Below are 22,294 nucleotides of genomic sequence, written 5' to 3'. Positions count from 1 at the left end.
CTTTTTGGAGAGGGTGGGGGGCTTTGCATACATCAGAACAAATCATCATGAGGCGCGGGAAAATTGAACAACAACCCTGAGTCAGGATTAGTGCATACATTGGCGGGAACAATTAGGGCAGAGATGATTGGTCATTTCTAAGTGGGGTACACATTTAAACTGATTGGTTCTGGGGCCTAGATGCGTACGTGCCATGCTACCTAGAGCCCTTAGCTATTAATCAACCAGGGAATCAATGGAGACATTTACTAGGCAGTTCCCTCATTGTTCTAACAACTTTACAGGGATTACAAGTTCCGGGGATAGCAGAGGAATTGTAACAATAGACTTGTATGATTGTAACAATTGTCTTTTACTTTTTAACCCAATCCCTGCACTTTGGAAACTTTAGGATGCCTGGTCTTTTACACTTTAACTCAGGCTCTGCGGCTTAGAATCAGCTTGGAAATTTTACCTTTACATTCCCCACTCCTTTTTCTGACTACTTTTAATCTTAAAAGTACTGAATTAAAATTATTGGAAGGTCTCATTTTCCATTTCCACCAGTGGAGCATATTGCTGCCTGACTACCATGAGTTGTCCTGCGTTTCCTGGAATCAATTTCAGCATGGCCTCCATTTTAGATTTCACTCGGTATTAGATCCCGATTTGTCTAGCTACACTGACTACCTAACTTTAAATCTGGCTTCATTCCCCCCTCTAATTTGGGAACTCTTTACTGCTGTGATGAAGGGGGACGAAGAGAATCTTTCTGGCTTCTTCAGGCTGAAAAGGGACGGCGTGGGGCAAGCAGTTCGGAGTCCCCCCTAAAAGTATCGGGCCTATCGAGTGATCCATGATAAAAGTCCAATTGAGGAGTAATAGGCTGGAGGGCCATTTGAGTGATGGTTGGTCTACAAGAGAAACAAGAATTCATTAGTACTGGAACCATATTGATGCAGCAATGAATGCCATAGCACAGGAATATGCCAATGAGTATGATGGCAAAGACAAAGACTAATAATGTTTTCCACCAGGAAGTACCAAGAACCAGGAGCTAAGATATTGTTTCCACGACAAAGTTGCTGAGGACATGGCTTCACATTGCCAGAAATATCAGGAATGTAAATACAACAACCAACATCTAGGGTTACAGATATCTTTTTCCTTAAGATATAGTCTAATAATTTAATGCCATCTGATTCTGCAAAATCCTTTTACTAGTATGACCTCTGTGTCTAATAGAGAAATCTTTAATTTTACTACTTAGGGCTGGGTATCCATATTAGCAAACATCAAGCCTACCTGCCTTGGCTAGAAATAAAGGCCTTAGACTAAAACTACTCTAGCAGTCCCTTTGACAGTTATCAGGCATTTCTGTCTAAGAATCTTTTTTTGTAGCCTCCAGTTTACTTATTTTTGGAAGTTACATTTAACTATTATTATCATTTAAAATGTCCAGGAACAGCTGTGCTTTGGCTTTGACTGTCTTTGCTAAGTGTTTAAGATGAAGCAAGTCAAACTGACTTTGTTTCCACCTGTTTATAACAGTCACCTGAATTACCCTGGGGAGTCCTCGGGAACTTCACAGCAGCTTCTCAGTTCTGCTAGTGCCATTTGTGCTAGGATGGGTCCAGGCCTTGCTTGACCATGTGGCTTCCCTCAGAAGCATCAGGGATGTCTCCCTTTTTAATGACCCTCCTCTTTACAGAAAATGCACTGATTGGCTTTCTGTCCTCCACTGGTCTCATTAATCTCCCTGATCAGGAGGTTATGTGGCCTAGAGTTGCAGAGCCCTTTGGAAAAGTTCCCTATTCCCTGATTCAGACTGACTCAAAGGGCAAAAGCCAAGTTTTTAATTTTAAAACTTAATCTTAAACATCCAGCAAATAAGTCAACAGCCTTATATTAAGGGCACTAAACCTCAATGTCTATCTCTCTATCCTGTAGGTGATAACTCCCCATCCTAAGTTAACCCAGGTTGTGAGCTCTTAAAGCAGTACCTCTTTAAAACATTAACAGGCAATCCTTAGACCATCTAAAAGCAAACTACAAAACAAAACTAACTAGGATAAAAACATATTTAGTTTATGTAATAGCTACCTTGAATTTTGGCAGAGTTATACATTATAATCCCCTGTTTGAGGTCCTGGCAATCGTGACAAAAACCAGCTTTTGAACACAACCTTAAATGCACTGAAATCTGGTCTATTTCTTTCATAGTCACTTTTACATGTAGTGAGATGGGACATAGAGTTTTATCTCAAGTAAGGCAGGGCTCTTTATAAATCTTAAATACTATAGTTCTGAAGCTGATCTTTGCATCATTTTACAAAGCCTACATAAACTGTTGCTCAAGTTTGCATGGACATTAGCTACCACAACATAATATCACACCTAAAACATGAATTAAGGGAAGGCTGAAAGCTTTTAACCTCTTGTAGGAAAGTAGCAAAGTACTTCTGTGTTTTACAATAAAACCTTTACCCAGATTAGGCTCTCATTGACTTAAAAATACATTTAAATTATATCTCAGTGTAGAAAGTAACATAGAACTTTACATATCTTACTGATAACAAGTCCAGTTATAGAACACAAATGATAAATAAATTTCCAACATGTTTTTTTTTTTTTTTGGAGCCTAAAATTACCATACAACTTTAGGACACCAGCTTGTAAAGCTTCTACCCTACAGACCTGTACACCTGGAAGACACGAACACACCAGTAACATCACAATTACACTGATGATCCCACGCCAACCAAGTTTGGCTTCCAAAGAAATGACTAAGGGGGAGATGGCAGGGCTTGGATAAATGGCAGGCAACCCGTCTACTGGCAAGTTTTTTTCAGATATCATCACCAGCACCTAAAGAAGATCAGAGCAAATAAAAACAGAATGAAGATAAAAATTAGAGCAAAGATCAATTTCTGGCAGAAGTTCCATGTTGGGGGGCTGACAGAAAAGAGACCAAGGACCATGAGGAAGCTTAAAAGGACATAAAGACTCATGAATCCAGGATGGCAGATTAAGAGGTTCTCTGAACTTGTTGTTTCCCGCTGTCCCATGTCTGCCGCATTCCATCGTGCCTGGTAGTGAGCTTCAGCACTGAGTGAATTGTTCTCTTGAAGATGCTGGGGGTCCATCAGTCATCAGAGGCTGGTAGTGCCTAAGCAGAAGCTGGTTGGAAGTTTTATTTGAGACTTTCTGCAATCGGATTTGAAGGAACTTCATTATTCAGAGCAAGAGAGCACAAGAAAGTATTGAAAAATAACAGTTTTTGTTTAACCATAGTTGTGTAACTTACTCAAAAACTTATACACATAACCAATTTACATAAACCTCCTTTATCCCTTACTTAAACCCTCTTGATTACTTAGTCACATAGACTCTCCTATCTAGATACAAAAATTTTTTTTTATTAGATCCATACCTAGAACCTTTTAGTTTTTCCTTTTAATCTATTAACCTCCTTTTGTTCACATTTTGAAACAATACTTGCCAACCTTTGAATTTAAGCAGAGTTAACATTTTATTAGGGCCTTTTTTTGAACACCTAGAGAAACTTATAAGTTTAATTTTAAGGACATCTTTACTTTTATCTGTTTACCCAATCTAAATTGAACCATTTGAATCACGTGAATTAAAGATATTTGGATCTATTTTTAATATTTTTTATGAGCGCTCCTCATCTGTCAATTGTCATATCACTGCAGGATATATGGACATACACACATACAGACATACCAACATACAACACATAACAGGAGTGTGCACACATAACAATGATAAAGGCCTCGTAGCTTTTCGCAGATGAAATCTCCATTGCAAGGTTTTTTTTTTTTTTTTTTTTTAAAACTCCACTGATCAGAAAAACATTAACCTAGGTCCTCAGGATCAGAATTACGAGCTCAAAAAAATACAGAATCTAAGAAAAAACAAGAGTCCTAAAAAAAAGATGACTGGCCAGTAGTTAGTAAATACCATACAATTTACTTCTTGGTTTGGTCTAGTTTGAGTTCAGGTAAAAAGACACTTTTACTCTCTCTCTCTCTTTTTTTTTTTTTTTCTTGGGCCTGAGCTCCAAGCTGCTTCTGTTTGCATACCGGCTTAAGCCCTGGCTAAGATCTGGAAGGAGCAGGGAGAAACTGCTATTTTGAGCAGACACTTTAGGCCTAACGCATTTTAACCTTAAGTTATAATTACAAATTTAAGAAGCAATTTCTAAAATTTCATATCTTTTTACACTAGAAAAACTTGTTCACATAAAACTAGAAATAGGATCTCTACCATCAGAAGAAATTTCTTTAGGACCTCTAAGCCACTTTGCTTTCTCTGAAGTTTTTAAAGTAGCATTAAGTTACATTAAATTTGCCCACACACTACCATGTATATCTAAAATTAAGCTTTGAAAATTTCTAAGACTGTTGGTATTTAATTATCTAATGTTATTGTAATAAGCCAGACCAACGTTTTTATTTAACACTTTTTCCTAAATCTTACACACTGAGAGAAACAAATACCAAATCATAATTTACTATTCTTGCTCAAATCAATGCACTGTATATCTAATGAAATCTCCTTAGGCTACCCAGTTCAAAAATTGAAACCCTTTAATTTTTTTTTTATCCCAAGTATTTAAGCTTTTTTAGCATGAACTTTCTGAAATCAAACTAAACAATTCGCTTAAACCCAACTTTTAACTGCAAGATAGTGCAATGCCTTAGAAACCCATTTAGATACCAGATTGTTACAATAAAAAAATTAATTTTTTAGACACACATTTAACCTAGATTATCCCTAAGAAACAATCAGACAACCAGATAAGAAAATACCTCTCCAGGTTTTGAACTTTCATTTAATTATGACTCCCATCAGTAGCACCATAGACTTCCCCATAAGTGGACCAGATGTTTTCACATAGGGGCAACTATAGGTGTAAAATTAAGGGTCTCAGTGTGGCTGGCTTTACTGCATTCAGTGTCCCTTCTTTTTAAGTAAATAGAGGTGGCTTAATCTTTAAGATGTAGATAAGGATTGAGGACACTCCCCAGAACTAAATGGCTCTGGCAGCTGCTGGGAGTCCCTTAATCTTATCTCTCACCCGCAGATCAGCTCCTCCAGTTTGGTTTGACCTTAGGCACTAGGCAATTTTTTTTTCCTAACTTTTTAGTAACCAGCTCCCAAAAAGCTCATCCTCTGCTTGCAGTTGTTTCGAGTGCTAGGCTTCCCCAAGAAAGCAGAGTGGAGACTCCTTAAAACTCCCCTGGGAGTGTTAAAATTTGTGACTGAAAATTTGGTTCCTATCTCTAAAGCCAATTGACACCAATTTAATAATGAGGACAGGGCTTTGAGAAAAGTCAAAGCGAGATGTCAAAGTTGTTAAATCCCCAGCAGGCATCTCTATTTGCACTCAAGCCGGTTATGGGAGGGAAAGGAAACATTGTTTCCCTAGCCTCAGTATTTAGCCTTAGACAGAATTTATCACCCGCCTTGGGCTGCATTTCCAAGCAGCCCGACTCCAGGAAGACCCGTTCGCTTCTTTGGCCCGTGATCACTGCGGCCGGGGAGGGCTGTAACACTCGGGGGGATTTGGGGACCTGGTCCCTTCTACCCCCACGAGGGAGGGAGAGGGCTGGTGCCCCAGCGCCGCTTTTTTTTTTTTTTTTTGCTTGCCGGGCAGACTGGGGTGGGGCAGTCCCTTGCTGACTCCGTCTCCGACCCCTCCCACCCCGCTGTGGTTGCAGCCGGTTGCCGGCAGAGGAGCGGGAGAAGGGGTGGTCCACCGCCGACCTCACCCCTGATTCTGTCCGCCCGTCCGCTGCTCCCGCCGGAGCACCCCCCCCTTCCCGGGAGACAGCCAGGGGGCGGAGAGGACAGGCGGGTGGAGGGACCGGAACAGGGACAGGACAGATCTGCCATACCACCTGGTGGAATCCTCCCAGCGGACTGCACGGACCCCACCCATGCAGGAAGAGATTCGCAGATGTCCTGAAAGGTTAGAAGCCATGATCTAGATGGCCATGCGGCCAGGCTGAAAGACAATATCTCTGACTTTGCAGATTAGAGAGAGAGATGAAGGGACTCTCCTGGGGGCCATTCAACTCTGAGGGTGGGCCACTCTGAAGCGCAGAGAGACAACACAAACGTGACGCAAACACGGACACACACACAGTAAACGTTTAACACAAGTCCAGAAGCAAAGATTAAAGACAGGCAGTAAACTCAACCTGAGAGAAAACAAAAGAATTGCTGGCAAAACCAGACGGGTTGGCAGCACCGATGGGGGTGTTTTCACCCCCCCAGACAAGGGACCTCTGTCCCTCTGGGGATCGTGGCCCGTGACTCCAAAGACACGTCCGTCACAGCCAGCCACAGCCAGGGAGAACTCACGTTTTCCACTGGGAACCACACGCTACCAACCCAAAACCAGAAAGGCTCTGAGACCTCACGGTCCCTGGAAGCTCACGCTCACCATTGAGCCAGAAACTGAACCTGAATGCACCAGAAAGGCTCTGAGACCTCACGGTCCCTGGAAGCTCACGCTCACCATTGAGCCAGAAACTGAACCCGAATGCCCCCTGAGAACTCACGTCCTCCACTGGGCCAGACACCAAACCGAGCAGAAACCGAACCCGAATGCCCCCTGAGAACTCACGTCCTCCACTGGGCCAGACACCAAACCGAGCGATCGCAAAAGAAAGACAAGAAGGAGAAAGGGAGAGACAGAGAGACAGAAAGAAAGGCGCCTTACTTACCCCCGAAGCAGTCCGTTGTTAGGGTCTCCCTGTCCGGCGATGCGCCTTTCCCGGCCAACGCACCAAATGTTGGGGTGCAGCGGAGCGTCGGAGGGGAGAAACCACACAAGAGACTCACTTCATGCAATCGCAGGGGGGAAGTTTATTGAGGATCCTGTTCCAGCGCACTGGGACTCTGTGCTCACTCAAGAAGGGAGAGCAGCCCAGAGCCCAGAGCGGAGGTCAGGTGGAGCTTAAGTACACTTTTTGGAGAGGGTGGGGGGCTTTGCATACATCAGAACAAATCATCATGAGGCGCGGGAAAATTGAACAACAACCCTGAGTCAGGATTAGTGCATACATTGGCGGGAACAATTAGGGCAGAGATGATTGGTCATTTCTAAGTGGGGTACACATTTAAACTGATTGGTTCTGGGGCCTAGATGCGTACGTGCCATGCTACCTAGAGCCCTTAGCTATTAATCAACCAGGGAATCAATGGAGACATTTACTAGGCAGTTCCCTCATTGTTCTAACAACTTTACAGGGATTACAAGTTCCAGGGATAGCAGAGGAATTGTAACAATAGACTTGTATGATTGTAACAATTGTCTTTTACTTTTTAACCCAATCCCTGCACTTTGGAAACTTTAGGATGCCTGGTCTTTTACACTTTAACTCAGGCTCTGCGGCTTAGAATCAGCTTGGAAATTTTACCTTTACACTATGACACTGAGCTACTATCAGTCCTCAGCCCTTTTTATTTTTGGAGACAGGGTCTTGCTTGAAATCTGTACATCCATTAGTTGGCTAAGGTGCCAGAACCATAATAGGGTCAATAGGGTCAACAGGGAACGGAATTGAGAGCACCAACTGCATTCTGAGGCAAGGAGAACACTGACATAAAATAGATGATCAACACAATATCAAAGATATCAGGAAGTGAAAATTAGAGATAATGATTCATCTGCACGCCATGGAGATAACAGATCTGGCACAAGGGAGAAATGGCTTTGGTGGCCACATCGCATTTCCAAGGGAGGTACAAACCCCGAAGGTAGTCAAAGCAGAGCTCTCTGTTGCAAAACCAACTTGTTAGGAAAAATAAACTGCGGATAGTGCTAAAGTGACAATTGTTGAACTGGCCTTTCAGAAAAATGGCATTCTTCAGTATCCACGTTTGTATCCGACATAACCATCACCCACAAAGCTGAAATGGAGTTTACTCTCAGGAATCCGGAACTTACTTCCACTTAAATGACAGGAGCTGCTGCTAAACCCCAGTTCTTAAGACTAAAAATCGGAGGCTGGAATAAACACTAAGAAATGGCCAGTCCCGGACTTGCTCTGACAAAGCCATCGCCCTTCGGTGTTAAGTTTCAACTGGGACTCCAAGGACCTGGTAACCCAAGGCTGGAGCCCAGGATGAGCTTTTGCTTCTAGCTTAGGCTCCAATCAGGACAAGGTACTGGTACTTGGGCGGACAAGGAATGGAAATCACAGGAGCCTCTAAATCGAAGTTTGCTAAGCCAATAAACGCAGGAAGCAGGGAGGACAGGGATTCTGCGACAGAGATGAAGCCCCACCCAAACAAAACTCGGTTCTTGGGTGGCCAAAGAGAGGAGAGCGCTGGGAAGACTGATCTGGGAAAGAAAAAGCTCAGGCGCCGCTATAGCCAAAGGGCTCCGGAACAGAGGAGCAGTGGCCCTGCCAGCCTGGCTGCCACTAAGAAACTCTGATCCCGGCAACCGCGGAAACTGCACTTTAGGACCCCTCACAGCTGTGTATTAGGCGGTGCCACCGAAAAAATGCGCCCACAGAACAACTAGCTGAGCCAAGACCAAGAGAAAGTAGGCGGGAGAGAATGGTGTGCTGGGATTCCCCAAAGGACCGCAACTGGATATTGCTGCCAGCGACAAACTTCCACTTTGGCGCCAACCACAGCGCTGTTATCTAGAATCTGGCGATGCAAAGAAGGGAGGCTTACTGCCACCCAGGCTTGGTGTGAATATGTGCTGTGACGGGAAAACTGTCGGGGGGCGGCGCGCTACTTGTCCCAGAGCAAATGGGAACGCCCAGAAAGACAACCTGGGAAAGGCTGCACCAACCTGCCTAGGGTGGAGAAAGGGAAAGCCCAGAGTGTGGAGAAACATTCTCTCCGTGCAACTAAAGGCAGTGCTAAGGTGAAAAGCAGGCTCCTTTCCTTTTGGGTAAGGCGCTAGTGATCTGGAATTCCAGTTGCTGGCTTCAAAATCCAAAATCCAAAATCCTGCAAAATCCAAACCCAGTTTATGGCTTCACCAAAGCCAAAGGCATTACTTCTGGCTCCATCATCGGTGCCGCAGGTAAATTTACACCAGATGTGAGAAGGTAGCAGGAATGTAGGTGAGTCAATGCTGCTAGTGAGTTTTCCACTCCCACTGGCTGTCTCCAAACCCACACTTCCCACATAACAAAACCTTTCTTTTTCTTGCCCAAGTCTTGGTCCCCAGCTACTGACCCATAGGGCTGCACGTGGTGAGAACAGGCTGAGTATCACCCAAGGCGGGCATGCATCAGGCTGGTCTAAGGGAAAAGTAGGGCCTCCAGGTCACCAACAGCTGTGCCACCAGGAAGCAGTGCTGGGCCCTTCTTGCATGCCACCCCTCTGTCTTGGTCTGGGGCCCCTCTTCTTTTATATACATCTCAGAGCTTTTAAGGCAAGTGAGAAAAACACATCCCTTTGGGACAGGAAACTGCCACCAAACCTTCAAAGGAGGGCTCCCTAATTACTTAGCTGGGGTTCTGTCAATGAGTCATTTTAAATGAGTCATTGATGGCTTCTAGGTCTTTGAGGTGTTGCAGTGGTGGCAAAGTTTCAAGCACTTGAACCCTCCCTTTCCACTCACTTTTCAAGTAAGACTGATACCTCTGAATTACTTTTTTCTACAAAGTATGGAGGTGCCACTGCACAGAAGAAAATTGCTCTGTCCCATGATTTTTTATGCTTCCCCCAAACAGCTGCACTACTGGAAGGGATGCCCACGAGATTACAGACTCCTCCATGTGCTTCTCTAGCAGCCCTTAGGATCTTCCATACTCCTCTGGCTGATTCCATCAAATCAATTCCATCATTTTCCAAGATGAACCTCAGCTGTTTGCAGGAGGGGACAGGTGCTCCAGAGAGGTAAGGGGACCCCTTTTGGACCCTCATCTCACCTACTCTCAAGCTGGCTACTACAGTCTTCCCCCACTATCCTACCAGTTCCTCCCCTAGCCAAAACCCTCTCTGGTACTTGAAGCATCTCCAATTGCCTCCTTTGCTGTGGGTCTGGAGAATGAAAGAAGAAGTGCCTTGTCCCCACAGGAAAAGTTACAGCCATCTTATCAGGACCAAGAGGCCAGGGCAGAGAGCTGTTTAAAGCAAAATTGGGGGCCCATCAGTCCTATCTCCCACACATCTACCCCTTTCCTACTTCATTCATTCATTCATTCATTCATTCACACTTTGCAGTACTACAGATTGAACCCAGGTACTTGAGTCATGCTGGGCAAGTGCTACACCACTGAGCCAAACCCCCAACACTTCCCCTCCACCCTAGCCTTGTATCTTAGCAGAAATGATGGAAATTATCACCCCTAGTGGTAAGGGTGACCAACTCCAGTTTAGGAATCTAAAGAGGAGTTTGGTAGGAGTTACTCCCCTGAAGGAGTGTGCATCAGAGCTACTTCAGGCCTTCGAATTCAGTCTAATTCCAGTGTGGTGTGCACGTGTGAGAATGGCCAGAGACTGCTCATGGGAATGGCATATTCCCCATGAAGAGACTCTAAGTCTTTTGCAGTCTGAAATTGGCTACATTCTGGGCAGGCTGGCAATGTCAGGTGTATAGGTGCCAGGCCATGGTTTCAACCCCCAGGGCCAGTTGTGGAGCACAGATAAACATGTGATGTGGAGCCTTTCAAAGTGTCTGTCCTCATTTGTCATTGGAAAGAGAAAACAAAGTGTAAACAGTGAGAGATATGTCTGTAAAATGTCATTAAGGAAACCTTCACCAAACCAAGATATGCAGCACACTAACAAGACTTGTTAGGATATTATTGACTGAAAAAAGGTGAAACACAACAAACTTTCTCTAACATTTGAGGCAAAAATGCAGAAAGGAAGTTTGGAACCACAGCAATGTGCACAGGTGAACCTTGTGGGAAGTATGGGCATGGTTCAGAAGCTATGCAATAATGTCTTAGAAAGATAGTAATAATACATGTCCATGCTTTCCAGGAAAACAAAGAAAAGCTTTTCCTCTGCCTTGGGAGGTTCAGTGGCCTTGGTTGGGACTGTGAAATAAAATGGAAACAGCTGAACAGAACCAAAGGCATTACAGATTTATGAATTTTAAGTTTTGTGTATCGGAGGCATCAGAGAAAGAACTAATTACTCCAAAGGAGTGGTGAAATTAGAGAACTTACAATCACCTTAATAGGAAATTAAGATAGTTTTTAGAGAATGTCTGTTTGAGTGTGGTGGCAAATTCTCCTATCAGAGGGAGATGTAATTGTTTCTGGGTGAGTACTAATAATGATCAAGGTATTTGGGAAAGCCCTATTTTTAGGTATAAAGAGATATTTCAGAAACTCAAATGCCTTTAGTTCAAAATAATCCTTATGCCAAAGCATATATTGAGGGTGACTTTCTTTCATAATTCCCTTTATTAGGAAAACTCCTAATTGTAACAATTGTTTTTAATTTGGTTCCTGTCACTATAACAGAATCTCAGAAACCAGGCAACTTATTAAGGAAATAAACACATTTTCTATGGGTTCAGGAGTCAAGGAGGTCAAAGAATATGGTGCAGGCAACTGAAAAGGACCTTTGTGGTACCTTGTCTTATGATGGAAAGGCACAGGAACATATGTGTGAAGACCCACTATTAAAAGCCCTTTCATAAAAGGCACTGAAGCCACTCATTGAGGCAGAGGCCTGCTGGCCTAATCACATTTTTAAAGACCCACCTCCCAGATACTGATCCGTGGGGGATTCAGTTCCTATGAATTAGCTTTCAGGGATACATTCAAACCATAGCAAGGATCTCCACCCCATTTTTTCAAATGCCAATGTGAGGCTCAATACTGAGGTAACAGTGATCACCTCTGGGCCTGGTAGTTCAGGTGAAGACAAAGACCATGGTGACCAATAAACAGCAATAAAAGACAACATTCCCCAGGGTCAGTAACACTGAGATAGAAAGTGCACAATTCTTCCCATTGCCGCCTCTTGCCTCAACAGAGATCTCCACTATGTCACCTCATTCACCAGCCAAAAAGAGAGCATTTTCCATTGGTCTCCTGGATTGAAAATTCTCCCTTCCACCTGGCCATTTAGTGTCAGTTTTGCATCCTTGTTACAGCTCAAAGGAGTTTGCTTTGAGATGCTCTCTAGAAGAGATGGAGGAATTTTTAAATACCCTGATTCTCTAGTCCCTGCAGGGTGAAGAGGAGCTCCCTGAGTAGCACTCCCAATACACTTATGGAAGATTTCTTCCTGATCCTTTAACATAGTGTCTGCTTCCTGGTGCTACTTTTATTTCGGGTACAGTTGTTTCTAATGATCTAGGGCTGTATTCAGTTACTGATTCCAGGAGCTCACCTAGCTCTGGGTTAAAACTATGTGTCTCACCTGTGAGTCTCCATGCAGTGCGTGGAGACAGCATGAACCTGGGCCTAGTTGAGTTCAGATTACACAAGGCATCTTGAGTTCGTGAATGCTATGACATTAATGTGAACCACTAGGAATCTAGTGAGAATTTTTTCTTTCATCAAACTTTGGTGTGAATCTGAGTGCACTTGCCTGAGGAACATGTACTGAGGACAGTGAATGCAGACATCATTCCCCCTAGAAAGGGGAATCTGTACATAGAGGGTGATATTAAACAAAACCCCTTTAAACTGAAGGTTCCCTGAAATCACTGTCCACATTGGGCCATGCAGATGCTAGCCAGAAAAGGGGCAGGTCCTAAGGTAAGTTCCACAACTACCAGCAGCAAGGGTAGAGTGTGGCTGGAAATATGTATACCAGGCCTAAGAGCCAAAAGTATTCTTAACATGAAAATGTGGGGAAGGAAAGCATAAATCACTTTACATTTAGCTTACATTGGCTATAGATAAAAGAGGCATTACAATGCAAAATGGGGAAATTTGGGGACTAGTGGGACAGTTCACTTGTTGTTTCTGGATTGGTCAATGTTTATAGTCCAGAAAGTTCATAATAAGCTAGAAAGGTAGATGCGGTGGCCTTGGTAAACTGCCACATGGGGTTATAAGTGAAAATTTCAGCATATATTCAGGAATGTGGGACATATCTGTTAGTCTGACCCTAAGCAGTGAACTCATTGAAAATCAATCTCTCTCTCACTCTCTCTCTCTCTCTCTCTCTCTCTCTCTCTCTCTCTCTCTCTCTCTCTCTCTCTCCTCTATCACTCTATCTCTCTTTTTCTCTCTCTCTCCATGTCCTGGTCTTGAAATTTGGAATATCTCAGTTTTTTTTTTAACTAGTGATAAGTAATATGGCATGAAGGGTTCAGTCTCTGGATAGAATTAGAGTTAGGATTATGGTGAAGGAGGCAGGGAAGTTCAAAGGGAGAATAGGAAAAAGGATGCCAATAAAAAAAAATGAGAGAGGGAGGGAGAGAACATTCATCCTAGATTTCTGAGTTTCTGTTAACATTTCTAGGTATCATTATTCAACACAGGGAATCCACAAGGAGGGTAGGCTTAGTGTTGAGTTGTCTGAGTGCATCCAGTGCATGTGTTCAGAACAGAAAAAGGAATCCACTATTGGAGTATTAGAGCTTGAATTGGGGGAATAGATTCATGTGGGGGATAGATTTACTCTCCTGCTTGGTATTTCAGGAAAAGGGACTGGATGGGCCCTTTGCAAGTGAATGTATGGCATGAGAAGGATGCAGATACAGGTCCCCTGTGAACTCAAACTGTTAAAAGGTGAATGTGTTACCACATCCAAGTCCATGTACTCACCCCTGGTAAGCAAATACTTGGAAATCAAGAGTTCAGAAACAATCAGGTTTACTTAAGGTTGGCACCCTGAGAAAGTGGGGTGTGAACATCATTCTCGGAAAGACCACATCAGGGAACTCAGGAGCATGAATGGGGTTGTAAAGAAAGGGAAATGAGGTGTAGTAAGCAATGGGCAGGAAGAAGGTGTGATGAGGATAATCTTCATCCAGGGCATCTGTCTGCTTCACCGTTTTTCCTCCTCAGAACATTCCAACCAACATGATCCTCCTGGGAATAGTTCTATATTTCTTTAGCTACACTCATTTTTCTGCAAGTTAGATCTCACAGCAATTTTCATGCTTTGTGTTAACTGATGCACAGAAGTGAAGACTTAGGAGGTGCATTCCACATTGTGATGTAATCTGAAGGTAGCCAAATGATCTAGCTTTCATCAATCTAAAGAAAGGCTACGTAGCAGTGAACATAGTGGGAAGTTAGGTGCAAACTTTCTTTAGAATTTACAATACTTGGCAAAGAGAAGGGAAGGAAACTTACCAAGGAACAACTCAAATGACAATTACGAACATTGAGGAAAAACTGTACTTGTTTTACTTTGTCTATAACTAAGTAGGCCTTTCCTCAGACAAAATTTTATAGTTTGAAAGAGACTGAACAATATGCATAAAATTTATTTAAAAATTACAAAGAAAAGTTTTAGAATATATTCTAGTTTGTTATAATGATTTATCCTCACTTTGGAGGGCAAACTACACTTTGACAACATAAGTAGGAAGGAAGTGGGTGTAGTATTTTAAAGGGAAATGTAAGGAATGAACCTAATTTTAAAATACATCTATACTAAAACCCAAATGTTAACTTTTTGTTCAGTGTACATCTTTCATGTTTTTCCAGTACATTCTCTCTCTCTCTTTCTCTCTCTCTCTCTCTCTCTCTCTCTCACACACACACACACACACACACACACATACACACACACACTCACACACCTACAAGCTGAAGATTATCACAATCCAAACATTTAAATTGGGCAATAGCTGGCAATAAGGGATTAGAAATAAAATATTATGAATCCAAATCAGGACATATGAAATTGGTGAACATAATCTCATGATATGGTTACAACTTATTAAGTGATGGAAAGGTAGTGAAACAATGGTATGTATCTCAGAGTTCCACTTGTTTTATATGCATGAATATTTTGAAAATAAACAGCTCCTCAATAGCTTCTCAGAATGTGAGAAGTACTAGTTCACCCTCCAACTCCCCCAAGATAGATACTCAGGTACTTTGGGGACCAGGCCACAAGCCCGTCTGCCTCAGTCACCCACCTTTGGTCTCTGAGATCTTCACCATTTTCCCCAGAGACCCTCAGCTGGAGATAGGATGTTCCAGTAACACTTCTGTGTTTGTTCAGACAGTATGTGACAAATTTCTTGTTCACTTTGCTTCCTGCCTTTTTCTGTGGCCTGCCCAATAAAAGGGTCCACCAAATGTGAACTCCTGCCACATGTGTTCCTCCTTATGCTGGAGGCTCAAGATGCAGGCCTGCACTGGGGAGTCCTAGGGACTCAGAGTAAGAGCTTAAGTCAAGAGCCAAAGTTCAGGGTTTAAAGCAAAAAAAGAGAGTACACACTTAACTGCTTGGCAGTTATGGAATCCTTGCCTCATCGCCCTCATGGCAGAAACTGTGTCTAAGCTATGCGGAGGAGAGCCCATTTGAGAAGATTTAGAATTCACCTTGCTTCAGCCTGGAATGAATAGGCGACCAACCAGAACCGACTCATCCACCAGATGGATGGGGCCTCATATTACTTTTGAAGCCACATGCAAATAGATATAATTTCATTCAAAAGCCACAAAGAGGAGAGGGGTAAAAATAAAGGGGAAGGGGACAAAAACTCCAAGTTCAAAAAAAATGTTTCATATGGTGTAAAATTTTTAACATTGCCTTTAAGCAAACACAGCCATAAGATATGATTTTTCTCTTATGGAGGAAAGGACTGATGAAGGTAAAAGCAAGGCTAGGGTAATGTACGTATGGATGCGACCCTGCCAGCAGAGCAAGGGCACCATCACCCAGCGTCAGGGGTGTGCACGCACGAGCACAGGAGCAGGAGTAGGCAGAGGGGCCGAGAAGAGGGCCCGAACCTACACCTGCTTCTGCGCCTTCAGTGTCTCTGCCTTTAGCTTCCAGAAGGGCCTCCCGCATTTTAATTCATCTCATGAAAAGAATCCAGAAAATCAACTTCAAATCATTGCGTTAAACATTGATTTGATTTTTTTTTCTTCCACATTCCCAAGAGAATGTTCCGAAATGTATGATGTTTGTTTACAGTTGTGTGCGTTTGAGAATTTCTTTGTGGCTGCGAAAGGAATATCCCTGTGGATGAGTAGGTTGGAGAGCGCCAGTGAGGGTCCTCCAGCGGACCCAACCAGAAAAGCTCCTTTCTTGACTGGCGGAAGCACCAGCAGGCAGCCCTGTGAGGGGAGCAAAAGCAGCAGGTGGCCCTCTGAGCGGCCATGCAGGGTAGAACCGGGGAGAAGGCACTCAAGGAGTCTGTGAATCGGGCAGCCCTGTCTGTCCAGTGTCCTGGATTCTGTTCATGCAGACGGTGGTGACAAGCAGGATCAGAAGTCGCACTTACTTAACACTCTGAGCCTCAGAGACATGCAGCAGATGGCAGCCCTGTGAACCTTGCCTGCACCTTCAGAGTGGCGTTTCTGGCATCTACTAGTTGTGCAGCCTCTACCACTTTAGACTGAAGAATGACACGTGGTAGGGACAGATCCATCGCTGATTCTGACCCATGAGAGAAGGTCTCTTCTCCCTCTGGTGGGTCGGGAAACTAGTCCAGAACTTAGCTCATGTGCATGTGTCTAAAGAGGCAAGTGCAATTGTTTATCCTAAAGTCAGTCTCAAATTTTGAGCAACAGTGGAAATGGGATTAGGGTGGAAGTATGGTCAGGTTCAGATTGAAGCCTTTCACTTCAAAATCTTCCTTTCTGGATTTATCTGTGTAGCAGCTCTTTGGTCTTCAATTTCAAGGTCCACTCTTCCTGTTGTCTGCCTACCCCTCAAGCACCACCACTCTCAGGCCCTACCCACAAGGTGGACTCAGGAGGCCAACTCTACTCCTGTTCCCAGAAAGGATTGATAAAAATCCTGGTTTGTCTCCCTGCATTCATGTTAATGAAGTAAATGCATACAAAAGAGAACAAAAGATATTTATGAGAGCATTTTGGATGGAAGAGCACTTAAAAAAAGGAAAACCTACAAACTTCCAAGGTGAAATATGAGAGGAATTATCATTATTATTATTTATTTTTTTTTTATTTTGTCCTCATGTAAATGTAATGACCAGTATAAAACAAACATTTTGAAAATATCCTGAAAACCAAGAAACCATGTAATTACTTACATGTTTTATTAAATAATTTATATTCACTTTTCAAAGCTTGTAAATAGAAAAAAAGGTGCAATATGTTAGTAGGAATAAAGTTGAATGTGGTGTTGGTTTCATTTCTTTTTGTGGTCATGTGTGTGAGTGTTTGGGTGTTGAGAACACACCAAGAGTTAAAGCTTAATGAAATTTATCACTATTATAGATCTGTCTTGGGAGAAGAATCTGTGTTGAAGACTCAAAATGTGCCAAGGTCTTCTAGTATATAATTCTGGGAAGAAATTGGATTCAATAAGTTGTGTATTTATAGCTTCTATAGCACTTTCCTTAGAAGGAAAGTGAGGGATGACTTCAAATTGCATCAGAAACTTTACACTCATAGAGTATAAGAGAATGAAGCAGTTTGGTTCTGAGTCAACACATAAGATGATAGTTCTCTAGGTTTTTAAGTCCAAGTATAAAAGGTTAATCCCTTGGAATGACATTTATGGTTGTATTTGTACTTGGTATTGGTCTCCTGGGTTAAAATTTCACCTTCAGTTTTTTGCATGCAGTCTTAGTTTGGCATTCTTGTTTCAGACCAAATGGCTTCCTTTCTGCCTACTTCTCTTTCATTTTCTTTTCATTCCTTCCTCCCTACTTCTCTTTCTTTCCACATCCCTCCCTCCCTCTCTTTCTTCTCTCTCTCTCTCCCTCCCTCTCCCTCTCTCTCTCCCTCTCCCTCTCCCTCCCCCTCTCCCTCTCTCTGTGTTTGTTTTTCAGATACTGCACACAACTTTGATATATTCCAAGCTCCAGAATGACTACTGTGACTCCTATTGCCAATGCAGTTCCAGACACTTACTTTTTCCTGGACCTCTAGGTAGTTTCTTCTTCCTGAGTCTTTTCTTCTGGCACTCCAGAGCTATACTCAGTGATGTCCTTTCCTTACCAAAGTTTATCTAATTCTGACTGCTGACATGTTCTTGCCTTAAAACTACACGAGTGTTTCTCCTGGAGCAGAAAAGTAATGATGCTTGGGGGCAGTGTGAATCTGGAATCTGGAAAGGAGAGTTCAGATTACACTGGTATCCAGAGTTCTTGACTGTTATGGTGCTAAGTGGAGCCATAAAGAGATGTTATGAGGTCAAAGATTAGAATCATAATTGAGGATTCATCAAGAGAACATATTGGGTGAGAGTAGGGGCAAAACAATTGTATGTAAAAAAGGCAAAGAGGAAACAAAGTACATAAGATGGGATGCTGTAAGCTTTTGAAAGTACGAATTATTGACAGTTAGATATTATCAATATCATTCACCAAAAATCAATTAGAAAAGTCATTAAAATTATGGAACTCTTTTCAAATTCCCACGGATAAATACACAATACTAAACACTTCTGTAGTAGGAAACATAATCATGGCTTCACTAATATTAGACACAAATTAAAAGAAGTACATATTAAAATGGCATATTAAAAAGTATTCAAAACTTATATTACAGCGTCCAAGGATGAAGGTCAGTGGTGGAGCACTTGCCTAGCATGCGTGAGACCCTGGATTTGATTCCTGCTATATAAAAAAAAGAAGGAATTTTTATTATAATCCATGTTATTAAAAGGTCTAAGGGCTGGGGTTGTGACTCAGGGTCAGAGCACTTGCCTGGCACCTGTGAAGCATGGGGTTTGATCCTCAGCACCACCTAAAAACAAATAAACAAAATAAAGATATTGTGTATAACTAAGAGAAGAATTTTAAAAATTGTTGGCAGAAGGACCTTTCTCAATACTGTTTGAATGAATTCAGTAGGCTCCTGGAACATGCAACATATCCACATGTTTTAACAAATTTAAATATACTATTTTGATACAGGATTTTCACTTTTATGAATTTATTCCACAGATTCATTCGCAGAAACAAGAAACTCTATTAAGGAAAATATAGTGTTCTTTAATAGTACAAGATAAAAATCATCCACTTGGTTAGAACTAAGGCAACCCTTAGAATCCGAGGGGCAATAAATGTCCTTGTAATTCCAAGAGGTAGTGAGCAGTGTGATTTAACATGTATGTATTCCAAAAGGTAATGAGCAGTATGATTTAACATGTATGTACGTTTTAATAGTAGTGAAAACAAGGCTCCCTGTTGAACTGGAATCATGTAGATTTTAAATGTATAAACAAAGATAATGATGTTACACAATTTTGTAGATTTTCTGTAGGACCTTTAATCAGAAAAATATTTGGTAACACCAATTCTCTAGTCTCACATCTTTCACTTTCACTCTCTTTTCTTTCTTTCTGGAAATTATTCTAGAGAAATGCAATTTAAGAAATGAATTTTTTAGTTAGATATTTCATAAGAGTCACAAAAACTATAAAAAATGGGTACAAATGATATCAAAGATAATTACATAAGAACTTTATTAAATATGAAAAAATGCAAAAGTTACTAAAAATTATTAAATGACAATCTTTTAAATAATACAAAGAATAGGCTGGGGTTGAGGCTCAGTGGTAGATTACTTACCTCTCATGCATGAAGTCCTGGGTTCTAGCCTCAGCACAATATAAAAATAAATAAATAAAAATAAAGATATTATTATTAATAATAATATTACAAAGAGTAGTTAAGGCAAGTAAAGATGTCATAGTAAAGTTAAGTGGAAGTTAAATCAGGAGATAACTAACTCTTTTCCTGGTGCTTTCACCAGCTTGGACCAAAGCTCTTAGCCTCTTCCTGTGCTACTTGTCAAAGGCTGAGCCTTCATGAGGCTGGCGAAGTGAAACATAACCTGTGGCCCTCTGCCCCTTGCAGAGACCCACTCTGACCCTTGGCCCATGGCACACTTTTCTGAACTGAAAACTCAATCAATACATTAAATTTAAAAATTATAATCTCTCACTATGGTTTTACCATAATATGTTGATATTATATATCAGATGTTATATTATCCATGAGAACTAATTTTTTTTTCAATTTTAAACAAAATTAAACAAATTATATACATAGAGCACAAATTTTCATATCTCTGCTTGTATACAATGTGTATTCACACCAATTCATGACTTCATACATGTACTTTGGATAATAATGATCATCACGGTCCACCATAATTTCTAACCCCATGCCCTCTCCTTTTCCTTCCAACCCCTGTGCCGTATGTAGAGTTCTTCTATTCCTCTTATCCCACTATAAATCAGCCTTTCTATATAAAAAAAACCCCAAAAAACATGGCATTTGGTTTTTTTGGGATTGGCCAACTTCACTTAGAATTATCTTCTGTAACTCCATCCATATGCCTGCAAATGCCATGATTTTATTCTCTTTTATTGCTGAGTATTAAAAGCTGATTTAGACTTTAGGTTTTTAGAAAAAAGGCTGATCCCATTGGAATTCTGTCTGTATATCTGAACCACAAAAACACTCCAACTCCTCTTTGACTCTCTACTCCAATTCCTTGCCATGGACCATTGACATGCAATTAAACTGATGAGAAAAACAAGACAAATTGGTCTGATTCAGTGGGACCTAGCACCAAAACCCCTCTAAATCCAAATGCCTTCAATTTAAAACCTACTGGATTTCAAAGAACAGAAAAGTTTAAAAGTCCATCACCATGTTAATGAAGGCATTTACATCCCTTGAAGCTCAGCCCAGTGTATAGTAATTTATCTTTTTATTTTATTGAGACAGAACATTGCTCTGTTGTCCAGGGTGACTTCAAAGTCCTGAGCTCAAGCAATGGTCCAGTCTGAGCCTCCTGTGTAGCTTGGATTACTAGTAAACAACTTGGCACCCTGCTGATGATAGTTTGCTAAAACAACCTGAGCAAATTGACATTTGCCATGTTACCCCACCCACAAGCCTTCACTTTTGGAGGATCTTCAATTACAATCTGTGAAGTCTCTTATGCTGGACACAGCCCACTTGTGCAGGATTTTGGAACTACCTGAACATGTCTGACCTAGAGCTGATGTTCTGAACCCCATGGTTGTCAACTCAGAAGGCCCAAACTAGAGATTTTATTTTGGTGTGCTTTCCTGTTTAATAAGAAAGTAACTGAAGGATACTATTTGATGTTGATTCTCTCCCCTCCTCTGAAGGTCACATTCAGTTTTGAAGAAACAGCAGCAAGTGGCCACCCAAATACACATTCTGTTAGCACATTATCCTGACATCTCCAGAGATGCCCTTGGTTCAGCCCACAGCTCTGTCTTCTTCTTACCCAGACCCACCTATACATCTTTCCACTCTGACTCACCTCCTCAGAATCAATAGACAAGCAGTGAATAAAGAAATGCCTTTAATCATCATGAAAAATTCAATCAGATTAGAAACTATGAGAATTCTCTGTCCATCTGAAAGAAGAGTTCCTTATCAAATTAATTACACAGAGTTTTTCTTATTCAAGAACCTGTAAATCATTCAAGAGTGAAGGCACAAAATAAGGACTGATCACCACAGCCAAGACTTCAAGGCTCCTAGGCATTCAGGGCACAGTCCCAGCTCATGAGTCTACAGGGACAGTATGAGAGTCTGCACTGGAGTCCTTCTGGCTCCTTGTAGGGCATTGGCTGACGGGCATTGTACTGCAAGGTGCCCTCAAGGCTCTTTTTTGTTTTTTTCCTTCTAGTTTCCTCTGTGATGTAAGCTTGGGTTTTCAGCAGCTTAGGGGGTGACCTGGGCTCTAGGAGACAGCCTGAGTGTGTGCCTGTCCAATTGCCCAGCCACTGGCACTTCCTGGGATGTTCAGGGCCCATTGGGCCGCCCTGACCTCTTCTTGAGGTGACTAGAGCTCCTGAAAGGTTTCAGCCATTGGCTGCTGGATGGTCTTGAACTCGGTGCTGGTCCATCTCAACTCTCTGCTCCTGTGTAACAACACATTCTGTTAGTTCCCCAAAGACAGCTAGCTCCCTGCTCTGTGTAAGCCCAGTGAGGCAGTTGGCTTACTGGAAAATTTACATCTCTGCAGCTCTGGGGACACTGGCAGGAGTGGTGGCTCAGTGCAGGAAAATTATCCAGTGCCCTGGCCTGGGTTCAGGCCTGGTGGCATGTTGGTCTCTGGACATGCCCTCCTGGGAGTCAGCCATCCTGAGGTTGACAGACAGACCGCCATAACTTCAGTTTCCCTACCAAGTGAAGGTGTGTATGTGGTCTAGGAAAAGAAGAAAATGAATTAGTCTG

This window comes from Ictidomys tridecemlineatus (genome assembly GCF_052094955.1).
Source record: "Ictidomys tridecemlineatus isolate mIctTri1 chromosome 1 unlocalized genomic scaffold, mIctTri1.hap1 SUPER_1_unloc_2, whole genome shotgun sequence".
NCBI classification, from domain to species: Eukaryota; Metazoa; Chordata; class Mammalia; order Rodentia; family Sciuridae; genus Ictidomys; species Ictidomys tridecemlineatus.
The sequence above is the reverse complement of the archived record's forward strand: the minus strand, read 5'-3'. Positions refer to the sequence as shown.